Source organism: Phaenicophaeus curvirostris, chromosome 2, assembly GCF_032191515.1.
Source record: "Phaenicophaeus curvirostris isolate KB17595 chromosome 2, BPBGC_Pcur_1.0, whole genome shotgun sequence".
NCBI classification, from domain to species: Eukaryota; Metazoa; Chordata; class Aves; order Cuculiformes; family Cuculidae; genus Phaenicophaeus; species Phaenicophaeus curvirostris.
Genome location: NC_091393.1, coordinates 78,157,944 through 78,182,724, shown reverse-complemented (window position 1 = coordinate 78,182,724; position 24,781 = coordinate 78,157,944). Strand labels below are relative to the sequence as shown.

At 38.7% G+C, this 24,781-nt stretch overlaps 1 protein-coding gene across 1 annotated transcript in view; it reads left to right on the top strand.

Annotated features, from left to right (window-relative positions):
- Nucleotides 1-550: 550 nt before the first annotated feature.
- Nucleotides 551-24,781, top strand: part of LRFN2 (leucine rich repeat and fibronectin type III domain containing 2) — a 158,391-nt gene continuing 134,160 nt past the window's right edge. Inside the window, exons 1-2 of the mRNA XM_069852544.1 lie at nt 551-756; nt 1,390-1,469. The gene's annotated coding sequence lies outside the window, so the exon portion shown is untranslated. The remainder of the gene's footprint in view (nt 757-1,389; nt 1,470-24,781) is intronic.

Below are 24,781 nucleotides of genomic sequence, written 5' to 3'. Positions count from 1 at the left end.
CAGGTTTTATTTAGAACATCCAATATCACTCAGTACAAAGGGAGAACTACTTCTCACCACCAGCATTAGAAATACTCCTAATAACACTTAACACAGAAAACCTTTGTATGCACTCTTCTCTTTGTCATTTAAATTACTGAAATAGAGTGAGGGGAAATTCTTCCAGTATTGAGTAGCATGAATGAAGCTGATAGTGTTTTTGTATTTATCTGTCTCTCCCAATATAGATACAGATCTATATTACTTCCACTATAACATCTCAGGCATCATCACCACATGAGACTTATTTGCATTTGCAGCTCACGTATTTTGCAGCAAAAGTTCTCTCCCCTTCAGTTTTGCCTCAGCTTCCCCTGCCCCCAGAGAACTGCCACGCTTTCCAGCAACAACTGTTAAGTGTGGCTCCTGAGGATTTAGCATGTCAGGCTCTGTCTACACAGCTTAGGTTTCTATTATTACGCAATGGCTTAGAAGGCAGTGCTTTGCCACATAATTACACAGCCAATCTGTATTAGGACCAGGAGTTTGGATGCTTCTTTCCATATCAACTCCCACCTGCTCAATCTTCCTCCCTGATGCTCTTACTTGTTTAATAGCTTATTTTCGTACCCTTATTTCCTCTGGTTTCTGTTTTTTTTCCCCCTCTCCTGTGCGATAAATTTGTTTACTTCAGAAGTGAGGGGTCTGGCTGAGTCGTGCCTGCAAGGATTCCTATGCAGCACAAAACACTTGCTGCATGTTGCATCGTCAGAAGAAGTAAGAAGAAATTCCTGAAGCTGCCTGCTAGTTCTATCAGGTTTTTCTCTCTCTTTTCATTTTTTTTTTTTTTTAGTGTGTGCACATTGCTTGTCTCACAAGCCGTGCAGGCTCTGCCATCTAGAGCACTTTGTGAGATCACTTCAGTTCGCTGTTTTTCCTTTTTCCATCTCTGCGTGACTCTGTGTGTGTGTATCGCCCTGTCTCTCTTCTCCCCACCATGAAACAACTCAACCCCCCTCGCCAACACACACACACACGTACACAGAAGCTGGACTTGCTAGTATGAACTTGAAGACTTACCGTACAAAATGCATGTGTTACCTTGGGATGCACTAGGATCAGAATGCTTGAAAAGCCTGCAGGCTGCTTAGTCCTCCAGGACTGGGTTTTTTAAATCAAACAAGAAAAGGACAAGTTATTCACTTTTTTTCCTTCTTTCTTGGTTTTTAATTTTTTTGGTGTCTTTTTGTTCCTTTTTTGTGCTTTGGATATTACTGGAAAAGGAGTCTCAGGGATCCACACACTTGGACTTTACTGAATCAAGCTGCATCTGACAAACAATCTAGTCTGCATTTTGGTTTGCTAAAGATCAACTGGGATATTTCTGATTATATCTTCTTTTGAACAAAGGATGCATGGCATAGAAAGAAGGTCTAAGTGTCTGTCTGAGACTGTTTTAACAAATCTGGGATAAATGTTACTTCTCAAAGGTAAGTGCCTGATTTTTTTTCACATCAACTACATAGCTATAAAATAAACTATATATAGATATGCATACAAAACAGTTGCCTCTGATGGCAAGAAAGTCTGTTGCTGTATATTTTTAAAACATCAGAGAAATGTATAACTTTATATTCCTTTTCAGGCTAGCCAATATAAGATTGTTAATATAGAAAATGAATCTCAGTTTGGTTTCTGCTACTCTCAGTATGAAAATGCAGTTCAAAAAGAATATTATTTTAACTGTCAGTAGGGATTTTTTCATTGCAGCTTTTAGATAGTAAAGGAAAGAGATTTGAAAAAAGGATAATAATTTGGTTTCTAATATTGAAGAAAAACTAACCCTGAGCAACAGAGCAAGGTTGTGAATGTGATTTCAGCTTTCTGGAGGAATTAGTAGGTCCTGCAAGGCTAAGGAAGAACTTTGCTGGACAGATCAACTCTGCTCTATACAAACACAGAGTAAAAGAGTGGGTAACTGGGAAAATGTCATGTGAAAAAATTGAAGGCATAGGAAAAGCTAGACAAGAGACGGGAATGAAGGATGAGGAGGGACAGTGGGCACCCACTTCAGTGTTTTTTATCACAAAGGCTGGCATTCTGGTTAAGGTGATGCTACTGATGATGGCAGAACTGATTGCCAGAACTGGCAAGGTGGACATGCATGGAATGGGGTAGACCGGCATGTATATGCTATGTCATGTCTGTCTGATGTCATCAGACATATATGCTCTCCGCAAGACTAAGTACACTGAGAATTTGGGAGGGGGAGTGGGGGAAGCGTCTAAATGGCAGCACAGGACAAGATGTAGCAAAATGGAAACCGAGTCTCTCCCTGACTTACATGGACACATGCACAATTTTGCATCATGAAACAAGTGCATGACTGAATAAAAAAAAGAAGCTAAAGTGACAGCAGAAATCAGTGAATAAGTCAAGAAGTCCCAATATGATGGATCAGAAAACTGTAAATGTAAAGTAGGCAGTTGTGGTAATGTCTGCAAGGAAGGGTTCTTGAACGGGGTAACTCCTTCCTACCCAAAGAAGATAAACAACATTAAGTTAAAGCAAGAATAATTTTTTTGCAAGGGCTTCTCTAGTCTATTTGGGGCAGTATTATGGAAATGTTAAGAAGAGTAAGGTTTATTTTACCTTCCCCATCTTTGGTATTAATAGGACAGAATAGCTCTTCTAACAAGAAGAGACAGGCTTTGAGAGGCAAACAGTAAGCATTATTGAAGTTTACAAAGTCAAAATTAATGAAATAATTGATGCTTTTTAACTTTATTATACAATATCCACCAGGGATGAATCCAGCAGACGCCATAAGAATTGTCACTGGTATTTTCTATTCCTCAGCAAAAAAAGAAACATTGTCATGCAGAGTGTCAGTTTTCTCTGGGACCTTGCTGTGCACAGAGTCTGCACTAAAGCAATTTGAGCTTGTGGTGAGAAGGAAGAGAAACAGACAATTACTTTTACTCTTGCTGTATTTTAGGCTGGTTACAGTTCCCTTGTTTACAGCTTGCCCTGGGTTGGTAATTGGTTTGCATTGCCTACAGATCACCACTTGAGCACAACAGAGTGCTTTTTGTGTGCGCTGTGTTCATAGCTGCCCTGATGCAGCAGCACAAATCAGAGCTTCAGAGCTTCTCTGAAACTGATACTGATCTTCAGGGAGTGATGGGATGCAATAAAAAATAAACAGAAATGCTAGGAGGCAGGAAGAAAAAGTCATTATGCTCAATCAAGCCATTTTATCCTATGAATCCCAGCAAAGATCACCTCTCTGATCAGAGATATGTCTGTCCTACTCCACCCAGCACAGCTCCGTTCTCTTTAGTGCAACTCTGGGCTCAGTCTCCCCTGGTATCTGGCAAGCAAGCAGGCAGCACCAGCTGCACCACGCAGGGTGAGAAATGTGAACTATCCTCAGAGCCTCTATTTCTGCTGCCCTCTCTGCCTCATGCCACTCTTCGTGGCATAAGCGCTTCCAATTTATATTTACGTTTGGAACATAACTGATCATTTTTCCCAGTGGGAAGTACAAATGACACATGTAGCCTTGCCCTGCAGCCACTACTCTGTCTGTTGCTCAGGTGGACCTGAGCTGACAATTCTCTGGCAATCTCTGTTAAAGTGCTCCTGCTCCCTCTCTTTGCAGAGGACCCTGGCCACTGACTGAACTTTGCAATGTAGTGTTGTTAAAGCCAGATGATCCCCCCTTTTTTATGACAGTTTTTGCCCTTGTGGGCAAAAAACCAAAATGGGAAGCTTATTCAAAATTGCAAGGTTTAACTAGTAGCAATCAGGAACATACTTCAGGTTACTTAGAAGGACTCTAAATCCCTAGCAAGGGGTTGCAGTAATTGTCCTCTAGGTGCTGGACTGAAAAGCAATAACACTTCTTATGAAAGGCAGAAGAAAATCATTTGTGGCTTCTTCAAAACAGTCCTAAGGACTGTGGAATCCATTGCCCAGCACTAAATAGGCCACTGTTGCATCCTTTATGTCTTTTCTTTGCCTTAACCATTTAGGCTTTGATTCTTGTGACTAAGGATCTCACCAAGGTGTTGGTATTTACTTCCCTGGTGTCCAGAGGCTGTGTGCACTCTCATGGTGCTGAATAGATTTCAGGCATCCACTGAAACTCATGACAAAAGACAAGGTTTTATCCGAGTGCACTGGAATAATAATAAAATCTATAAATCACCTAATATGATGCATTGCTTCAGTGATGGGACCAGCTGTCACTCTTTACCCAGCCCACATCCACCTTGGATGCACAGGAGGGCAGAAACTCGTAAGCAGTACTTCTGCTTCTAGGAACTCAAATTACTTTCTGTGTGGGCAGCTGCCAAACCTTAACATGAAATTAACAGACATAAATATGTCATTGAAAGGCCCACTATGAAACCACATGGAACCTATGTATAAAGGGCATGTCATTTAGAAGTATTTCTGCTTCCCTAGGAGCAGTGGTTGTCTCCATACTTCAAAATATTTGCGTGACAACTTTTCCAATTTTTCTCTCTTCCTGTCATTTTCTTTGTCCTGCTCATGATCTGAGTCTCTAATGACATCCTCATCTTCATGATAAAACATTTGTGACAAATCCAAGATGTCAACTTTGGTCTACAAAATGAGCAACAACAGCAGAAGTCAGAAAACATCTTTTCAGTAAGAAAAAAATGCTGATTTGAAAACATGGGAGAAAAGGAAGAGATGTGCTGTCAGGAGCTGGTTCTATGCCGAATCCTTATTGACCTGAATATAAGACAGAGCTGAGTGGGATTTTTGCAGTGATAAACGTTTTTTTTTTCTTAGGAAAATATAGATTTATCAGACAAAACATAATTAAAAAATGGTCAGTTTTATTAATTCCTGACTGAAAATACTGTATGGACAAAACTGCCAGAATATCCTATCTTACTTTTTCCTGGAAGATATCCTTTTTTTTCTTTTCAGTTTTTGTATTAAAACTGAAAAGAAATCATATGAAAGTTGATAATAAAAAGGGCCATGACCAAATCCCATTTTTGTAAATGGCCAGAAAATCTGTTAGTCAAACTGGAACTAAACACTTCTAGCTCATTAGAAGGCTTACACACTTTCAATCTCAGTTTGGGCCAAGGAAATTGTAAGCACTTTCATTTCAATTCATAGGACCAGAAAACTTTTGTCCCACAAACCTTACCTGGAAGTCAGTTTACTAGGCCAAGTTACATTATTCCAGGATCATCTTGCTAATGAGCACTGTGACATATCAAGGCCTCTGAGCATTTGCTCTTGAAAACATTTTTCCATCTATGGAAAACATGCTGAGAGTAGAGTAGACATAAGATGATGGCTGCAGCTGTAGTACAAGCAGCGCAACAAAGTATTTAGGATTCTTCTCTTATCTGCTCCTCAGGAAGTAACTGTTCTCTAATTCTGGTATCATTGTGGTGTTAGGGAAAGAGGTGAGATAAGGAGAGGGCCCTGGAACAGCAATAAATCCAGGATCCTGGACCTCAGTTAGTCAGAAGGTGAGAGGTAGGGCTGCGGCATCCCTGTGCATACCAATATAAGTTCTGAGCAGAACAGAAACCTGGATTAAGGATAAAATCACAAAAAGTACATGATGTATGAATGCACCTTGTCTGTTTTAATAGACATAAAGTTGCACTAAAATCACTGGAAATCATGTCTGTGGCACTGGTCCAGAAAATTATCAGTGTGACTTTTTCCCTGAAGCCAAAGAAGGAAAGTCGGGGCTGAGCAGAAGTCTTTATGTGTGGGACTGAGACAAATTGCTGCAACTGTCCAGTTAAAACAATAGAGTTTGAGTTGGCTTACTTGGGAGAAGGACTGCAGATCAGACGTGTGACATTGGAGGAAATACACTGGTGAGGAAGTAACGAATTTTCCCTCTCCTACATTTAGAGGTGCAATTTTTCTTTGGCAACCTGAGAAGCAAGGGATCTTGAAATGGCACCATGTGCAAAGAGTCTTCGGCCATTCTCTCATCTTGTCTAAGCTCTTCAGAAAACCTTTAGTATACAAGTCAGTCAGACTAACTAATCCTTCTTTTGTTACATCATAAAGATAAAAATTAAGAACAGGAAAGGAAAACATGCTGTCTTAAACATGCCACATACTCTGTTGCAGTGGCAGGATGGATGTGTTTTGATAGCAGTGAAAGGGCAGCACCTTATGTGTGCTAGACAGGAAAAACTGACTGTAGCAGAATTTATATCAGATCTCTCTGTTATCAGCCTTTAAAAATATATCTGCCCTTTCAGTACAGAATGAAAACAATGAGTAGTCAAATGGCAAATGGAAAAGTTAAGTAGAAAGAAATGCCTGTCATGTCTCACTCAGCAGTCCCTGTCTGGTTTGAAAGCAGCCAATGAGAAATATCTGTCTCCTCAGAGATAAAAATCAAAACCTTCCCAATAATTTCAGTAGTCATTTGATCTTCTTCCCTTTGTGACTCTTCCTGTAACTAAGTAAATACATGGGATACTCTAGAAAGCTCTGCACAGTTTGCATGTGAAACAAGTGTACTAAGCTAAAATAGAAAAAGACCAAACTATCGATAGAACATAACTGATCTGGACTGAGATAATTTTATTGGTTTCTTAAACTGATAGCTAGTTGGCATTTTATATGAGTTATCTCCAGTGTAAGTGAATGTTATCACTGTGGCTGGCAATTATTTACTGTATATTGGTTTGTAAATAAGGGTACAACATTGATTCCTTGCTCTCCAAATCATTGACTGCACTTTCTCCCTGTAGTCAAGTCAGATAACTTATCTCCTCTGGAAATGTTCAGTAGAAAAATGTGTTAGGTCCCAGAAATTGTCATGGAGGAAAGGATCAAGAGGTTTTTTTGCAGGCTGACTATAACCAAAATATCTTACAGCTTTCCCTGTTAAATCTCAATTCACTTAATAAATATCACTGTGAGGTGTGTAAGTATTTTCTAATCCATTTCATGGGACCAAGTAGTACACCAAGCTATGAACACTTTGCAAGGACAGGGTGACCTTTTCCTATCACCACAGTTACATCTTCTGTTCAAAGTTCCCCAGACACATTTTGACAGTGATATCTTCTTGAGTTGAAGGAGTATATTTAGAGGCTTCACCATTACATATTGTGGCCAGGAGTATCCCAGAGACTGAGCTTTCCCCTATCCATGGTCTCCCAGCACCCTACCATGGCTGGATTTGATGGTCCTCCAGCTGATGCGAGGAGAAATTGCAAGTGCCTCCGTAAATGACATTTTCTTTCAAATCCAGAGGTGGGTGACAGCAGTTCCATATGAACTGGAGATAACTGGCAGAGGGTTTGAGGAGCAACACAATGGATATTTATGAAAGCAAATGCACTGAAGGTAAAGAGGCTCATGTTTGTAGGAAGACTGGAGAAAGTTTGGTAGGATAAGGAGGAAGAGAGAAGAATCGACAGTAATACCACTAAGAACATGTGTCTCTCTCTCCAGATATTTGTACAGTCCTTACTTCTGAGCTGGAGTGTGAGACTAAGCTAAAGAAGGGCTTACGATATGATACATATATTCAGTCACACTGAAGGAAGCCAATTCCTTCTTGTGCCGCTGTGAGATGCCTTATTTGTCACTTATAACCTGTTCTAGAGTTTTGATGCACACAGAAAAAATCATTCAAGCTCTTTGTGCATTTGTTTCTTTTTCCTCCATCTTTCTTTCACATTTGTGTACCAGGGAGTAGAATGAGGATGCTATATATTTGTTTTCCCTCAGCAATGAATACACTCATCACTGAGCAGATGAGTTAGTCTTTAGTAATTACAACCCTTTCCTCAATTCTTACTAGAACCTAGCAACAAACTTTCAAATTAATGTGAGAGACCTTCTCTCATGAACATGACAGATCAATCTTCTTATCTTCATACCCTCTCTTCCAGAAAGTGCAGTTGATGGACTAAGATTCCATCCTTCTGTGCTGGACCTCAAATAGTCGCATTTTATGCCGATCTTTGTGTTATGTTTCCCCATTTGACAACTGCCTAATTCTGTGACCAGCATAACAGAGGTCTGTGATGACCCTGTGGGTTTGTGGCTCAGGAGACTTCCTTGCAGTTAAGATTGTGCCAAAAAAAGGAAGAAATCTGTCTTCCTGCAAGAAGGTTGAAAATGAGGTAAATTTCTGTGCAATGATGACTTCTATCCTGCATCAGTGTCCTATCACTGAATGGAAAAATCGAAGTTATGCTACATCTTATCTCAACTATAGGATTTACATTTAAAAATAAATAATGTCCTCAGGCTGAAGAGCAGCTGCTGCAGTTCTTTCCAGCATGGCTCATTAATCTTGTCCTCTCATTTGACAGATCCTGCTACTCCCATATTGCTGTAGTTAGTCCTAACTCACAGGCAGATCCCGTGGTGACCTAACCAAAATTGCTACCCAGTTGGGGTAGGTGTTACACACACAGTCCATCAGAGATACGGAGCCCTACAATACCACCTTGCCAGATACTAGAGAACAAACTGAGAATTAGGTCTTTCTAGGCTGTGTTTTGTCTTTCTATTACTTGCAGAGGGTTTTTTTAAAATTATTTTATGTTAGTCTAATCATGTTCGTTTTAAGGAATTGCTTTCAAGCCTTTTTTTGATAGCTTATATTTTTTTTATCATGGAACTGTGATGAGCTTAATGCATACATCAAAAGTGCAGTTTTCCACAAAGGGGAAATCAAGCGTATTTTCGGAAAACCTGAATAAAAAGTCTTACAAGTTGAGTGTGTGATATAGTTACACTCGTATTCTCTCACAATTGTCCTCTCATTTTTCTTTAGGTTGACAAGTACATAAAGAACAAATATGAACTCTGCAGCCAGCTGTTCTTCCTAAATATGTCTTGTCTTGTTGGCTTAGGTAAAAGACAAATAGTAGCTTGAGACTTCATTTGCAGCAAATCTTAGTCTCCAGCAAATCAAGTCTGTCTTCAGAAGCCAGTTTCATCTGTCACAGTATTTCAAGATGCCACGTTTTCAGAGTCTTTAGACATGGGTGGCAAAGACATTTAAGTACAAAAGAACACAGCTTTGGAGTCCTGTTTCTGATTGTATTTTTCAAAGTCTCTCTGACATTTAAGCAAAGTATTGTCGGAGAGCTGTTTGGAAAGAATTAATATGGGATCTCAGATTGTTATTCTCAGAATAATTTCTACTTTGCTTCCAAACAGTCTCTCTGGTGGCTATACATTCATTCTGTAACATATTCTGGGACCTTTTTATTGTTGGGCTCTTCTAAAAATTTATGGGAAGTTTATTTCTGTAGTCTTACCAGGCATAAGATAAAACCATGTTCCTTGCCAACACACAGTTCTTTTTTGATCATCTTGCAACAGAGTAACAAATAATGCTGAATGCTTATAGGGCATAAAGTAATAAAATCATACTTACCTCCGATAAGAAAAGGGCATATGAGCTTACCAGTAGGCATCTGGAAGTTGATGCCCAGGAAAAAGTTGGTTCCTTACAATTCTGTTGATAGATGCTAAGCTTTGGGTGACATTAAGTGATGTTGGTCACTTGAGTTCTAGTGACTCTCATAATTTTCTAAGATTTGTTTGACTAGTGACATTCAAATATTCACGTTCTCAAGTGTTTTAGTCATTCAAAGAAGCAGAAACATCCGTACCACATGTGATTAAGATGGACAGAATTCTAAACACAATATGAACTATGATTTAGCAGATCACTAATATTAGTAGCTAGAATATGAGGCATTTGCCAAATATATAAGAAATAAGCAGGATAAAATAAAAAGTAAAGTAAGGATTCAATCATTACAAATATTTTTTAAGATCAATATTTCTAACCACCATTAAAAATTAATAAAAATGAAGTGTAGACTATATAGCAGTAAGTGCATTTTATTATTGATATCCAGTAAATCCTGGCATTTGACGAGGGAAAGGAATGGCAATACCAGCTCCTGTGACATATATATATATATATTCATTTATTGTAGGACAAACTCAGAAAAAAAATAAAATTATGTAGGAAACATAACCTTGTAATTAAGGCTTGGTCTCAAAGTCAGAGTAGGTCTTCAAGAAACAATCTGCGCATCGCTCAGTAAAACTTGCAAAAAACGTACACTTGGTTGCAAAGAAAAACGGAGGACAACTTCCATGATTATAGTTTGCTTAATTGGGGGATTTTTTCCACCTTTTGTATATTATACATTAGGTTACTTCTGAAATGGAAATAGTAATTTCAAATGAAATGCTCTGATAATTCACAATTGCATTTCCACTTCAGAAGCAATAAATATTTTTCAAATGTTAAATGAGTCCTACTTAAACAAAGTATCTTCCTTCTGTTTGAATAAAACACCACAAGTTATTGCAAACCCCTTTTTTGATTCCTTTCTATCCTGTGTAATTCCTTTTTTTTTAAATCGTCAAATACACGTTTATATCAAGTTGATGCATGTGTGTGTGTGGCTATGGTTAGTTCAATTCTTTGCCATGGACATAAACCTAGCTTTTTACTTCTGCTTTTGTAAAGAAGGTAAGACTTGTCTTAAGACTAAGCATACTGATGTTTATGTTGTGTTTATAGACTAGCAAAGATGAAAGATACACTCAGGGGAGTAACTACTCTGTGTTGGCAAAAGGAGAGACATAACTTAATGACATCTGGTGAAGAATTTCCAGTCATTTTTTTTTCAGTAGAAAATATCTTCTGCTTAAATTAGTTCACTGGTCATGTGAAAGATATTGGAGGAAGGTTGTTGTGCAACATCTTCCTTTGCTTTTTTAAAAAAAATATTTTCACCTAGAAAGTTCATGTATTTTGTTTAAAATAAAATTGAAATTTTTATCATGTGAAGAGCTTTGATATGGAACTTTGCACTTTTTTACAGAAAACAAGCTTTTGCATTTTCTAATAAACAGACATTCTCCAAATATTCCGTCAATCTAATCTAATTAAGTCAAACTTGTCTCTCAATTCTTGATATAATCAGGCTTTCTCAGTATTTTTTGATAGCCATACAGACATTGTATCACTTCTTGCAGAATATTTCTTTCCTTCTTTCCCATTTGTCTGTTTTCTCACCCTAGTAGATCTGTTTTTGTGGATAGCTGTGCATAAAGGGAACAGATATTTCAAAGACCTCTCCAAATAAAATAGACTCTAAAAGTGCTGAATTTGCTTTAAGGTTCACAGGATGTGTAATATGAAGGTAAAATGGCTATCAACACGTAGTACTGGAGTGTAAGGCTTGGACAATGGCAAAGGTGGAGGGTAGGGGACACACACAGATGACTGATCATCAAGAAAATATAAAGGACTTCACCACCAAAACTTTTGTGAGAGTTGAAAGGTAAAAGAAGCAGCTGAAAAAAAATTATGAAAGTTTCCCATGGCAGAGCAGCTGCATTGCAGCAGTTCAATGTTGTTTATACTAGGAATGCTGTTGGCGGGTACGTGGTTTGTATTATCTTACATGTAAAAAATGAAACTCCCAACTCCTACACTTTTAAGTGTGTTTGGAATTATCATTAACAGGTGATTCATCTCTATCACTCATTGGAAAGGGAAATGAGAAGTTACTGATGACTTAAGCCAAAATCTTCCTAAAGTGTAGAGCTTACAGGGACAGTATATTAGTATACTGACACTGCAGTAGCAACTCCATGCACTTTAACTATATCTTCCACTCGGGATTCTGAGCTAATATGAATAAATTGATCCTTGGCACTTTCCATGTGAACTGGGTTACTGTTACTGTTCTATCATCAAAAAAAACGGGGCATGGATTTTTGGCTTGAACTACTCTGTGATCACACACAGTGTTTGCAGTAGAGCTATTGAACAGGTAACCATTAAACTATGTGCCCATATGTTGAGCCATAAACAATGGTGAAGTAGTGCTAAAAGGGTGGAATGGAGAACCGATCATATCCCTGAGTTATGAGGCAGCAGGAAGAGTCAGCTCCGACTCACATGAGTAAGCCCACTGGAAAGCTTCATTTAGGGTTTTCATTTTACCAAGACTATGAAAACAGTACTCAAATAGCAAGTATTAGCAAAAGTCAAAACCATCGAACTCTTTTGTAAACTTGTTTACATGCTTTAACAAAGTTGAAAAAAATAGTAATCACTTATATTACCTTCCTTTTGCCAAGTTTAATAGTCATTTGGGAGGGATATGGATATACTGGCATCTGAAATTATCAAAAAATAACTACACTTAGCTTATGGTCCTGCTTGGGATTTTCCAAGTATATATCCAGGCAAACCAAATCATCTTCACTTATTTTCTGCCTATTGTTTTGAACTGTCATACTGAATTACTAATGAAATTCATACTAGGAGAAATTCTACTGATATCATCATCTACTGAACCTCCGGCTCTGGTAGTGAAAATAATTAATCTAGCAAAATCAGAAAGCTCAGATGACCCAAAATCGCTGGCATAGTTATTCATTGAGAAAAATACAAACTGCTTATAAACGGTTCATATGGGAAAAACATACAGACTTTGTCTGCTACAAGATTTGTAATTACTCATATTAACCTGGCAGAAAGATTCTTAAGTTCCTTGATCACGGTTTTTCTTTATCATTTTTTCATGACTGCATTTAAGTCTGCATTGACAGAAAACCAACCAAACAAATGCCATTAAATCTAAAAAGGTTCTGCACTGCAGCTGTCAATCACCCATTTCACATTTGGTGTCATTAGGCTGAATTACAACTAGTCCCTCATTCTGTAGATTACAATCCAGTTTCAACTGTCCAGACCTCCATTACTCAAAACAGGGTGATGGTCTTCTGTATCTGTGAGTTGCACTGATAATTCCCATAGTTAGTCAGACATACTTTTTCTCCCATGACATTCAGTTAAATGAAGATGCACTGCCTCTGAAAAACAGTTACTCCTAAGGACTTACTTTTAAGGTCATGCAGTTAGCAGCAACATGTTAACTTGCTTTTCTTAATGCAAAAGCTTCTAATAAGTGACTGCAATGGAGATGAAAAGTGACAATAAATCTTGAAAGACGGTTGCTGTGTTTAGCACACATAGTCCATGAGTAGCTATAGTAGTAGTCATTAACTATAGATAATTTACTCACTGTGTCATCAATAAGGTTGTGATTTGTGAATTCCTGAGATCTGTCAAGTGATGATTCATTCATGGTTTTATTTATTTTTCTGTATAATGGAATAGAATGGCAGAAGGAAGAGTTTTTGCTGATGCCACAAACATCTCTATATTTGCCAGCATGTCTTCCTGTACTCCCTAGCTCAGGAAATAAAACTTTAGAGTCTAGTCCCTGTAAATCTACCAGACATCTCTGGGAAGTGCTGTGTGAGCTTTTCTGGTTGGTACAAAGTTGTATTGCTCTGTAGGTACAGCAGATTATTATCCAGTGACATTAAATTGTTAATTTCTTTAGTGCTAAGAATGCACCCAGCACAATTTCCTGTTTGTGTACCACAGTTCGTTTTGTTTCAGCTTGAGCTGCTAAGAGACTTCAGTGCTTTTATCAATGTTGTTATGCTGTTCTGGTCCTGGAAGAGGAACTGGAAAAAATAGGGAGAAGGGCAGTTTGGATATTTTTGTGGAGCAGTTTTTGCAAAAAGAATGATTGAGTAGCCTTTTTACTCTTCAGCTCAGAAGAGATTTACTCTGGCTTGCTATGATAAAGATATCTAAGACAATGAAAGACACTTCTGTTATTTGTCTTTTCTAATACAAGTCTTAGAGGACAACAGATTAAACTGGCAAGTGACAGGTCTGGAATAAACAATATAATGCACTTGGGATTCTGAAAAGCTGTGAAACCCTTTCCTACAGGTTGCAGAAATTTCTAAATCTTTGCATCGATTTATAGACCAATTGGAGAAATGGACAAAAGAAAGCTCTTTATGCACAGACAGTATCTTCAGCTAGGAATGTTGGAGCAACCACAAATTACTAAGAGGCTGAGAGAGAGGGTATTCTAGGAAATTATCGCTGTATGTTTGCATAGCTTTTAAGTTATTTGTTTGGTTTCCCTTATTGACTACTAGAAAAGATGAGATGCTAAGCTGGATATACCATAGGCATGACACAGTTCAAACTTCTGATTTGAGTCAGGATACTGATTCTTACAGTCCTCATTGTACCGCCTGACACATTGTTTGTCTGAACTGTATTTCAGCGGGGTGAAAAGAGGTGTTAATTACTCAGTACCTGCAAGTGTGGGCAGAAAAAGTGATCTACAAGGATATTGAGACAGAGCTCCACTGCTGAATTTACGAAGTTATTAGCACCCCTGACTTGGCAGTGATGCTGATAATAATCACGTTCTCTGACTGCAGTAATTCAGATAAATTTTATAGTGTTTCACTCCTTGTTAGGTGAAAATTGTTCTGTCTGCACCTAGGGCTTCTCCACAATTGCAGGGGTTAGTTGCATTGGTGGGAATACTGGGAGTTTTGCTGCTGAGCTCTGGTAGCTGGAGCAGGTAGGTCTTCACCTATTTCTTGGGAAGAAAAGGTCAAGTTGCATTACTGGCCTCTTTAAGATGAAAAAAAAAAAAAGGAGAAAGAGCATTCTGCTTTCTCTGTTGAGAAACTATTGTATCAGAGAGTCTAATAAGGATGACTTCTGGCTATATAGAAGAGACATCTCCTGGAAAGGTGCAGGAGTCTGAGCTCCTGTATTTAGGGCACAATCTCTGCGATGGATTAGAAGCTATGGAAGACAGGAGAAACTCTTTCATGTACACTGATGAATAGATATTGTTTCTGTAGCCTGTGATGGGATTTTGGGTGTGCATTTAGTCTCTGACTGACATGAGTTTTATATGGGCTGAATAATTCACCTGCATTGCATTTCCAGGGGAGTGTTTGCTGTGGCTGGTGAGGGATCATTCTAGGGAGACTTTTCACGCAGAAAAGAATAGATGGAAGGCTCTGAACCAAGAGAAAAAGGATAAGGAAGACTAAAGGACTGTCAAAGAGACAGCTGTTGTCAGGATCTAGAACTCACTTATTTCTTGAGGCTGACGTGTCTTGTTTAATCAAATATCTTTAGTTATGAGCTATAAACAAACTTCTCAAGACTCAGTACATAAGAACATCAGCAAGCTGGCATATGTGTATGAAAGAAACATGCCAAATGTGATTAAAGTAATAGTCTAAAATATGTCTTTGTTTCTAGTATTTTTCTTAGGCTGAGTTTTTAGCACATTTTTTCATGTGTTTTTGAACTACTCTGAAAACCTAAGGAAATTCTGAGCTATTTTATGAAGTATATGGGTCCCTGGAGGGGATTCTTTAGCTAAAGTTCTCCAGACTCTTCTGTATATTTTCAGTACTGGTTAAATAAATGAATTTAAATTGGGACACTGGCTGCTTGTATAGACAGCGAAAATTATGTTTTGACCAGGAATATAAGAAAGACAGACTGTGTGGCTTTTCTTCCTGGGGTCACCAAATTCATTTCTACTCTATTGATCCATTTCTTTAGATTTGTGTAATGTGGTGGGATAAAGTGAAACCTGTCCCCAAGAGAAAATTACACTGATTCTTTTTCTAATACAACCATTTACAGAAGTGCTAATGTGTCCTAGGAAACATGAAATATCAGTCTTGTTTTTAGAAATTGTTGTGCAGATTTACCAGGTATAACTTCCACTTTTTATTTTTTTGCCTGCTCAGTTTTTCAATTATTAGCTTTAGGCATAACAGAAAGAAAAGGTTTCTTGACAGTAAGTTTCATGAGGCTATGGAATAGTCTCCTAAGGGAGCTGATAGAAACTTTGTCACTTGGGACCTCAAAAGCAGCTTTGGGAGCAAGGGGAGCCAACCCAAAAAGCAAATCTTTAAAATGTACCACATGAGGGAAAAAAGTGTTGATAAAGAGAGGATGGGCTAACTGGCTTGATAAGGCTATCTTTTTATGCCTAGTTTCTATAGATATTTGCACAGAAACATGAGCATTGCTAATTAACTGCTCATCTGCTTCATGTGCTTATGGCTTACCATCTATAGTCAAATCCCATCTGTCACTTGAGGACAATTAAGTGGGCTGAGAAGCATCATTTTATGACTGCACCTGGCCAGGAGGAGGTATTCCAGATGGACAGCATGGGAAGCAGGAAACACCTAGAAGAGGAAGGGGGAGAAGCTGTCTCTTTAGTAGACAGTTGTAAGCTGTTTTAAATGCATTCATATAAAGCAAAAAAATTGGTTTGGGGTGGTAAAGAAAATAGAACTCACATATGTGCTTCCAGTATCAATATAAGAACTATGGAATTTTGTTAAGATTGCTAAGGGCTTTGTCTTCAAGTTTTCATAAAGTTTGTCACTGTCACTGCAGACAGGAAATTTTTTTTTGAAATTGCGAAACCTGAGCAAAAGAAAATACATGGCATGAAGGGTGGAGATAATATATGCACCCATATTATTAAGTGAAGCCCAAAGCAAGGGATTAGGTAGTGGTGCTGCAGCATACGTGTATGGATATGATGTCTTAGGTCTTTCAGGATGTAATCCTGGGGGCGGCTGAACTGCTTTATAAAATAATAAGGCCCATTTTTCCATGGTGTTGTCGTAGCTTTCACTTTGTGCATTTCTCATTCAGGCTGTGCTTGCTGTCTGCTGACCATAGCTTACAATCACTTTTTCGTTTCAGTCAGAAAATATGTGATCACAGAATCACAGAATCACAGAATAACTAGGCTGGAAAAGACCCACCGGATCATCGAATCCAACCATTCCTATCAATCACTAACCCATGTCCCTCAGCACCTCGTCCACCCGTCCCTTAAACCCCTCCAGGGAAGGTGACTCAACCCCTTCCCTGGGCAGCCTGTTCCAGTTCCCAATGACCCGTTCTGTGAAGAATTTTTTCCTGATATCTAGCCTGAACCTCCCCTGGAGGAGCTCGAGGCCATTCTCTCTTGTCCTGTCCCCTGTCACTTGGGAGAAGAGGCCATCACCCTCCTCTCTACAACCTCCTCTCAGGTAGTTGCAGAGAGCAATGAGGTCTACCCTCAGCCTCCTCTTCTCCAGGCTAAAAAAACCCCACTTTCCTTCAGCCACTCCTCATAAGGCCTGTTCTCCAGCCCCTTCACCAGCTTTGTTGCTCTTCTCTGGACTCGCTCCAGAGCCTCAACATCCTTCTTGTGGTGAGGGGCCCAGAACTGACCCCAGGATTCGAGGAGCGGCCTCACCAGTGATGAATGATTAGATTTTTCCCTAAATACAATGTTTTCTCAAAACTCTTCAAGTGTCAGTGACTCTTTAGAGGCCAATTTCAATAATGACAGCAGTATCCTCTGGTGATGATGTCATGATATTGCCTCAATTACATGCTGTAATGGAAGATGAAGACTTAAACTGTCATTCAGCTTTAGCATTAATGTTGTAATTTTAAGTGCCTGACTTCCCTTTCTATTTAAACAAAATCATGCCAGCCCATTTGTCAAGGTAATGCCGCTGTGGCCAAGAAGGACTTCTTGCAATGATAGTTTCTCTCTGGAGGATGATATCAACAGTCTCATTCGGTAACTCCTGAATCCAGACAGTTTCTTTCATCACAACTCTACATTTTTGGCTGTTAACCTCCGTATCTATCCACTATGCATGATCAGAAGGCTGAAAGGAGCCATCAACCTTTGTGCTGATACTTTATGGTGAAGATTTTATTCATATAAAATCTGAGGTATGTGGAAGAGAGACACGCTTCTTAGTAGGCCAAAAAAAGACTGCAATTTTTCCTGGAGGCAGAGAATACAAGTCCTGACTTGGTTACAAATCACTATGGGCTCTGGGGTACCTCCCTACAGGACTGCACTGTCAGCAGCCCCTGGCTGGCTCTCTGGGATGAACATCAGTACTAGTCTGTAGTGTATGATGTCACCTGTTTCTTATATCATAGAATCATAGAACAACCAGGTTGGAATAACCGGATCATCGAGTCCAACCATTCCTATCAAACACTAAACCATGACCCCTAGCACTTTGTCCACCCGTGCCTTAAACACCTCCAGGGAAAGTGACTCAACCACCTCCCTGGGTAGCCCGTTCCAGTGCCCAATGACCCTTTCTTTGAAAAATTTTTCCTAATGTCCAGCCTAAATCTCCCCTGGTGGAGCTTGAGGCCATTCCCTCTTTTTCTGTCCCCTGTCACTTGAGAGAAGAGGCCAGCACCCTCCTCTCTACAACCTCCTTTCAGGTAGTTATAGAGAGCAATGAGGTCTCCCCTCAGCCTCCTCTTCTCAAGGCTAAACAACCCCAGCTCTCTCAGCTGTTCCTCATAAGGCCTGTTAACATCTGTCTTCTTTGCTCCATCTTTGAGTTTTAAATGATTTTGTAATATAATTAAACCTATAATTTGTAGAGCAGGGGACTGTATGATCATTGTGAAGAAACAGTAGAAAATACTAAGTCTTGCTAGCCATAATCATTCAGAAATCATCACTCTGAACACCAGATGAGATAAGCTTACTTGGCATAATCTACATTTTGTAGACCAGTCTTTTGTCAGGCTTCTCCAACATCTGAACTATTGTAGACAATATTTAAAAAACAGTTAAAAATAAGTCTTCCCCAAGAAAATGACTTCAAGAGTGGGCAAATTGAAAACAAACTGCCTTCTTTAGTATCTTGCAGCAAACACAGAAGTTAGTAGCCCTGTGTTCTTACTGTCTGTGTTCCCTGTGCAGCAGTATTAGGGGCCATTTTATATTATTTTCTTTGTGTGCATTTCAAACTAAAACAAGACAGTTTCTTAATGCTGTGCAGGATTTTGTTGATTTTCTTGTTTGCTTGTATATAACCTTTTGTTAAAACCAGGATACTTAATATAACAGCAGCAGGGGTTGGATTTATTTTGGAGGGGTGGTAATGTTTTTTTCTCTCCATAGTGTTCTAAATATAATTTGTTTGTTTGTTTGTTTGTTTGTTTGTTTTTCAATGTATTACTGCTTAAGTATTCTGAGAGCCAGAAACTTGAATATTAAGGCACTTGTTTGTTCAGGAAAAACAGGAAATGAAATGGATTCTTACAGAGAGAGAAACTGATTTATTGTACTCTGCTGACCAATACAAGAAAGATAAATTAAAGGCTAGCAATGCAACAGGTGGGAAAATAATTTAAAATACTTTTATTCTTGCCTATGCCAAAGAATTAGTAAGGAAAAAGTGAGACAATTTTTTTAAAGAGAGTTTTATTTAGTCTGTACTCTTCTCTTTTTAAAATACCTACCTGAACAGATTTTCTCAACTGGGTAAGTCAGATGTAAAATAAATACACAGAAGTTTAGGCACGCTCCTTCTAATTGGTACACCACTTCTATTTTAGAACTAGTATCAATACTAGTTCTTGGATTTTGTAGAACTTCAAAACCTGTAAAAGTTCCTGAGAGTTGTTATTAAAATGCTTACTTGTTTTAATTCTCATCACAGTTTTTTATTATAAATTGCTGATACCTCATGAAGAATTTCGGTGCTGTAGAGAAGTTAGGGTTCCAAATCAAAACACTGGTTTTTTTTTCTTTTTCTTCTTCCCTACTGCTCCTCAAATTTGAATCAAATTGTAAGGTCTTTCATATTTCTGAATGACGGATGCCTAGTCATATGTATTTTAACATTGAGTTAATTCTGTTCTCTCTGTAATAGATAGATTCTACTCAGATAGAAATTACACTTTGATGCCTATATCTGGCAGAAGCATGGCCTACAGCCCAAGATAAAGGAGTGAATAATGGGGGATAACATTCAGGCATATTTTGGCAAACTAGATACCCAGTTTTAAATGACTATGATTACATTTTTCTTCGCTCTTCATTTTCTCATGGACATGACAGCAAGAACATTTCCTTCAAAAAACACATTTTAAGCCTGTTGGAGATAATAATTTAAGGTCATTTTTTTCAAATCTGCTCAGCATGCTGCATGTAAATGGAGTGCTAAGCTTAGGGTTTGGGTTTTTGGGGGGGTGGTGTTTGATGAGTGGTTTGATTGTTTTGGGTTTTTTTCTTTAATTTAAGTATTTACTTAAGTAAACATCTCATGCCGGTGACAGTTGGTTATTAATACCTTTTGTTGTTTTGGAAAAGCACCGTAGTTGTGAGGTTTCCAGGCATTCTCCCAGTTGGCCAAAGTTTACTCGCATTGAAATTGGTGAAAATACTTCTACCTTAAAATCATGCTATCTGGTGTTGACCTGAGCCAATTTGCACAGTTGTTACTGCTTGCTATTTTTATCATTTGTCCATGGGTATATGTTCAGGAATAGACTTAATCTGAGCTCACACAGGACCAAAGCTGTGCTTCAACACTAGTCCATACTCTTTGTTCCTGTACTGTGGGTGGACCAAGCATATGTGGTACAAAGTAACTTAGGTCTTATCCTGCCAGCAGGTTTACAATAACTATATATCACCACTGATGCTGAAGAGTGGGCATGGGGAAAGGTCCTAGGCTGATCTTTGTGGTAGATGGGAGCTGGACTCAGGAACTGGATTTAGGAGTGTATGGATCCAGGATCAAGGGCAAAAGGGCAGATGAGGTGTTTATTAGATGCTGTCTATCTAAGAAGAGGTCTTAACTCTTGTGATCCCTCAGTTTTATACAGAGTATGATGTATATGGCATGGAATACTCTGCTGACCAGTTTTGGGTCACTTGACCTGTCCACTTCTCCATGGAGGTGTAGCCTTTTTTCGCCCTTTTGACTTATGGCATTTTGCCACTTCAAGAGTATTCTTGGTCTCTGTAGAAGCTAATATAAGCAATGGTCTTTCTGCATATTAATTCCCCATCTCTTTGGTGATAATCATAAATTTTAATCAAGACCACTTATAGAGACAGATACTGCTTGCAAACATGTAGTTAACTTGCAGAAAATGAAATTACTAAAATGAGGCTTAGCTGAAAAGTTGATTCTTCTTTATCTCAAACCAGAACAGAATTTTTAGGACTGGTGAGGAGAAATATGCTTTCATGGTACAGTTCAGCTCATCTATGGTAGATGAAGCACCTCCTATGATAGATATCTATAGTATGCCAGATGAATCATGTCCTAGGTCTTTTGATTCATCCATAAATGTCACCAGATGACTATCTAATATGTGAAATTCCTGTATTATGGGCTTCAAATCTTAGATCAAATTCACTGCTAGGCATGATTGTCATTGTGGGTAGAAAATATAGTGGTCATTCAGCATGTAAAAACTCTTCATCTTTATCCTAACTTTGCATCCTTATCTTATTTTTGCCCTCCTGGCTTCACTTGAGAAAAGCAATTAAATGTTAAGTTTTTCTCTGAATACTTTATCTACAGCTCAGATGCTGTGTAGCTGTATGCTCCACTAAGGCCATTTCCCTTTAAAATTGCCTACTTTTTTTTTTTTTTTGGTGAGGAAATTTGTCCCTGAGACTGTTTTAGTACCACAGACAAAGAAATTGAGCAGTGACTAATCAATTAACTCCCTGAGATATCATTTATTTCATATTGTATCCATCAGTGGTCTGATGGCACCTTTCTTTATTTGAATATGTTCCTTGACCTCTCTAAATGTTTATTTAGGAAACCCTTTGCTTGGCTTTTTTGGGTTTTTTTTTGTGCTGTCGTTATCACAATTATTCACAGAGATGAGGAGCAAGAGAAGATGTTTTCTCTGTTTGATTTCCTTTTTCTTTTTTTATGAAAAGTTTTTTTTTGTAACAGATGAACCTTGGATAAAAGAGACTAGATCCTAGCATATCAGTGCTTTTTGGTACTGCTGCTATAAGTGGAATTTATTTTTCCTTTGACTCTGGTGTTGTGTTTGGTTGTTCTGGGGTTTTTTTCGCATATCTTCTACTTTCTAATTTTTTAGAGCATATGCTGAGAATGCCACCCATAGCAGAAGATCGGTATAAAGTATTTGTTGCAAATTATCAAACTGAGACTGATTGACTGATTCTTTCACTTTGTGCATTAAATTCTCTTGGTCTGGATTTCAACTTAGATCTCAAATGAATTTCAATAATGATATGTGCCAGGATATCTGCTACAGAGCTTCTGAAATTAAACAAAACTGAACTTGGTAATAAACTGATATTTAGACACTGGTTGACCTTACACCTTCCTTCTACAGGAAACTCATAGGTTAACACATAAGGAGCCCTTCTGAAACATCTCTTGTGGATTAGGTTTCCAGAAGTGGCTGGCACTGAAGCCTGCAACTTGTCTGTGCTTTAAGGTGGCTTTTTGTGTAAGTACTTGTGCTTCTGTGGTTTGCAGCAGTCCTTCTAGGATTGTTTATATAAGATTTGCAGCCCAGCAGTAAACCAAACTAGCACTGAAAATTCTCAAATTATGGTGCTAGGTAATCTTCTAAGATGGGCTGCAAGCGTAATCACTTTCACTATGAGTTCTGACTTATTGTCTCTGGAAGAAGCTTTGTACTCTGGTGGTATTTTGGTCAATTTATTATGTTGTGGCAGTAACTGCAAGGTACCTAGTTTTCTTCTGCTATATCTTTCAGCATTTACTGCTATTAGAAAGGAATCTCATTCATTTCAACAAAATTAACAAGGTTAGACTGTGGGAAATCCACCTGCCACCATATCATTCAGAGGAAGGGTAAGTGTTCTCTGTAAGCCAACAATGTGAAACAGATAGTTTTCCTCAGCCTAGTTGGAACACTGAATACTTGACTGGTGAGACATTTGGGGAGTTAAAAATCTGCTTATGTTTGTATTAGACATGTGAAAAAGTAATTTCTTACCACTTGCATTAAATATTTGTAAGTACAGCAGAAAGGCAGGTGCTGATGTGGGTAACAAGAAACTCTTTTCTGACCATACAAGCTGATTCTGTCATGTAAAACATATCAGAACTCTTGGGATTTTTTATTTGTGTGAGTTTGTGCTTTTTGGTTTGGTTTTTCTTTTTGCACATGGAAAGAAATGTTAGGAATGTGGAACTTTCTTTCTCAGCCTTTTCACTCTGTCTTGTTTTTTTTCTCTTTCCAAAAGGGACAAGATGGCCCATGTCTGGTATTTTTAATGCTGTGCTATGATACTGCAAAGCCTAATGAAAAAGCAGCTGCAGTTTATTTACAAAGCCTTGGCACAGAAAGTCACTAGGACTTTGAAGCTTGTCCAAGACCTATACATTGAATAGCAGATCTGTATAAGCATCTGTAGCATTGTTGCAAACTCTGGTGTAAGGAACCAGGAGTTATATTCTTCCTGAGATTATAAGTACTTTTCACAGTTTTGGCTTTCTGTTAAATAAGTGAACTGCAGTTAGAAGTTAGTTCATAGTGAAAAGAAAAGCTTATTCCTTGTGGGACCATTGAATCTGGGTACAGAACGCAATCCCAAAAAATGTTGCAGGCAAATACACAATCTCTGTAACCTGCTACAGAGCCAGGGCAGCAGGGACTCTCCCAGAGCACAAAGTCAGCAAAATAAGAGCTCTCACATTGCAGGAAGTCTTTGTCTCCACCACCACAGGAAAGAAATGAAGCAAGGCAGGCGCACAGCCAGGTTTTCTCTCTTACTGTGCTCCTCAACGGGAGCATGAACACAGATGGCCATCATCACCACTGACTCACAGGGAAGGAGAGGCCAGGGAAGAAGCAGTCACTAATGCAATATGCTGCTACCTTTTGATTCTGACATGCCTTGCAATGGATACCTTGCTCTTTTTCTAGTCTTCAGTTTGGTAGCTGAAGACCTTCCTCTCTGCTTTGCATTCCAGTAGGTGCTTTTATTTTCTGCAACACATCCCCCTTTACATTGTCTTATGCTGCCCTGCCTATACCAAGGTAAACAAAATGAATCTATTGTAAGGAAGTACATGACAAGCACAAGAAAAATGGAAAAAATCTTGCCTGTTCTATTCTTTTGACTGAGATGGGATTTGAGTTCTGTACCACAAAAGAATTCGTACAGTGTTCAGAGCTTCATTCTTTGTAGTCGAAAGTGACAGTGACAAAGACAGGTAAAATCTGTGTCTGCTTTTGTCACTTGAATCCATGTTTGGTTAAGAGGACCAGGAAAAAAAGTCAATCTTGTTACAATAGGGCTCTATGTCATACTTTTACAATACTTGCCAATAAAAAAAGACATTCATTTGAATTGGGGAATGATGGCCAAAAGACAAGGGTGGGGTTTGTACTGAAGTATATTTGTGGAGGTTTTTTGAGAAATGGAATGCAGTGAAGGCATAGAAACTGTATTACCCTGCAGAGTAAGCTTTGTGGTTTCAAACATCTCCCTGCTGATTCTGTGTGGACAGGTGGGATAAACAGACTTAGTTGTTCGTTTAGGAAGTGACAATCCACATTTTAGTCCCTGTTCTTCTCAGTGTAGTACAGGAACACAGACTCCTTCTTCCCAACTAGAAAGTGTCCAGTTCCCTATCTAGTGTCCAGTTAGACATTGTAGTCTCCTGGATGCTCTGAAGTTTGCTCTTGTTTTATTCTGCTGCACATGAACCTTTACAAATGGGCTAATATCCAGGTCGGTGAGAGCAAGTGAGTGAACATAAGTGGCAATGGAGGCATCCAAGATGCAAGAGGGGCTTTTCCAGTATCGTCTCTTGAGTCAGAAATAACAGAGACCAGGTCTCCTGCCTTGGGTAAATGATGGTCTGAGCTAGCAGGTAACAAAAGGTCTCTGTTTTTCTACCTTCTCTGTGGTTTTGATCAGAATAATTGTAGGTATCTGCTGCTCTGTTTTATGACTAGCCTCTTCCAAAAGAAGCAAGCGTCCTTTCCTGCTGGTCCCTCGTCAGATCCAGCTATTGAGAGGAAATT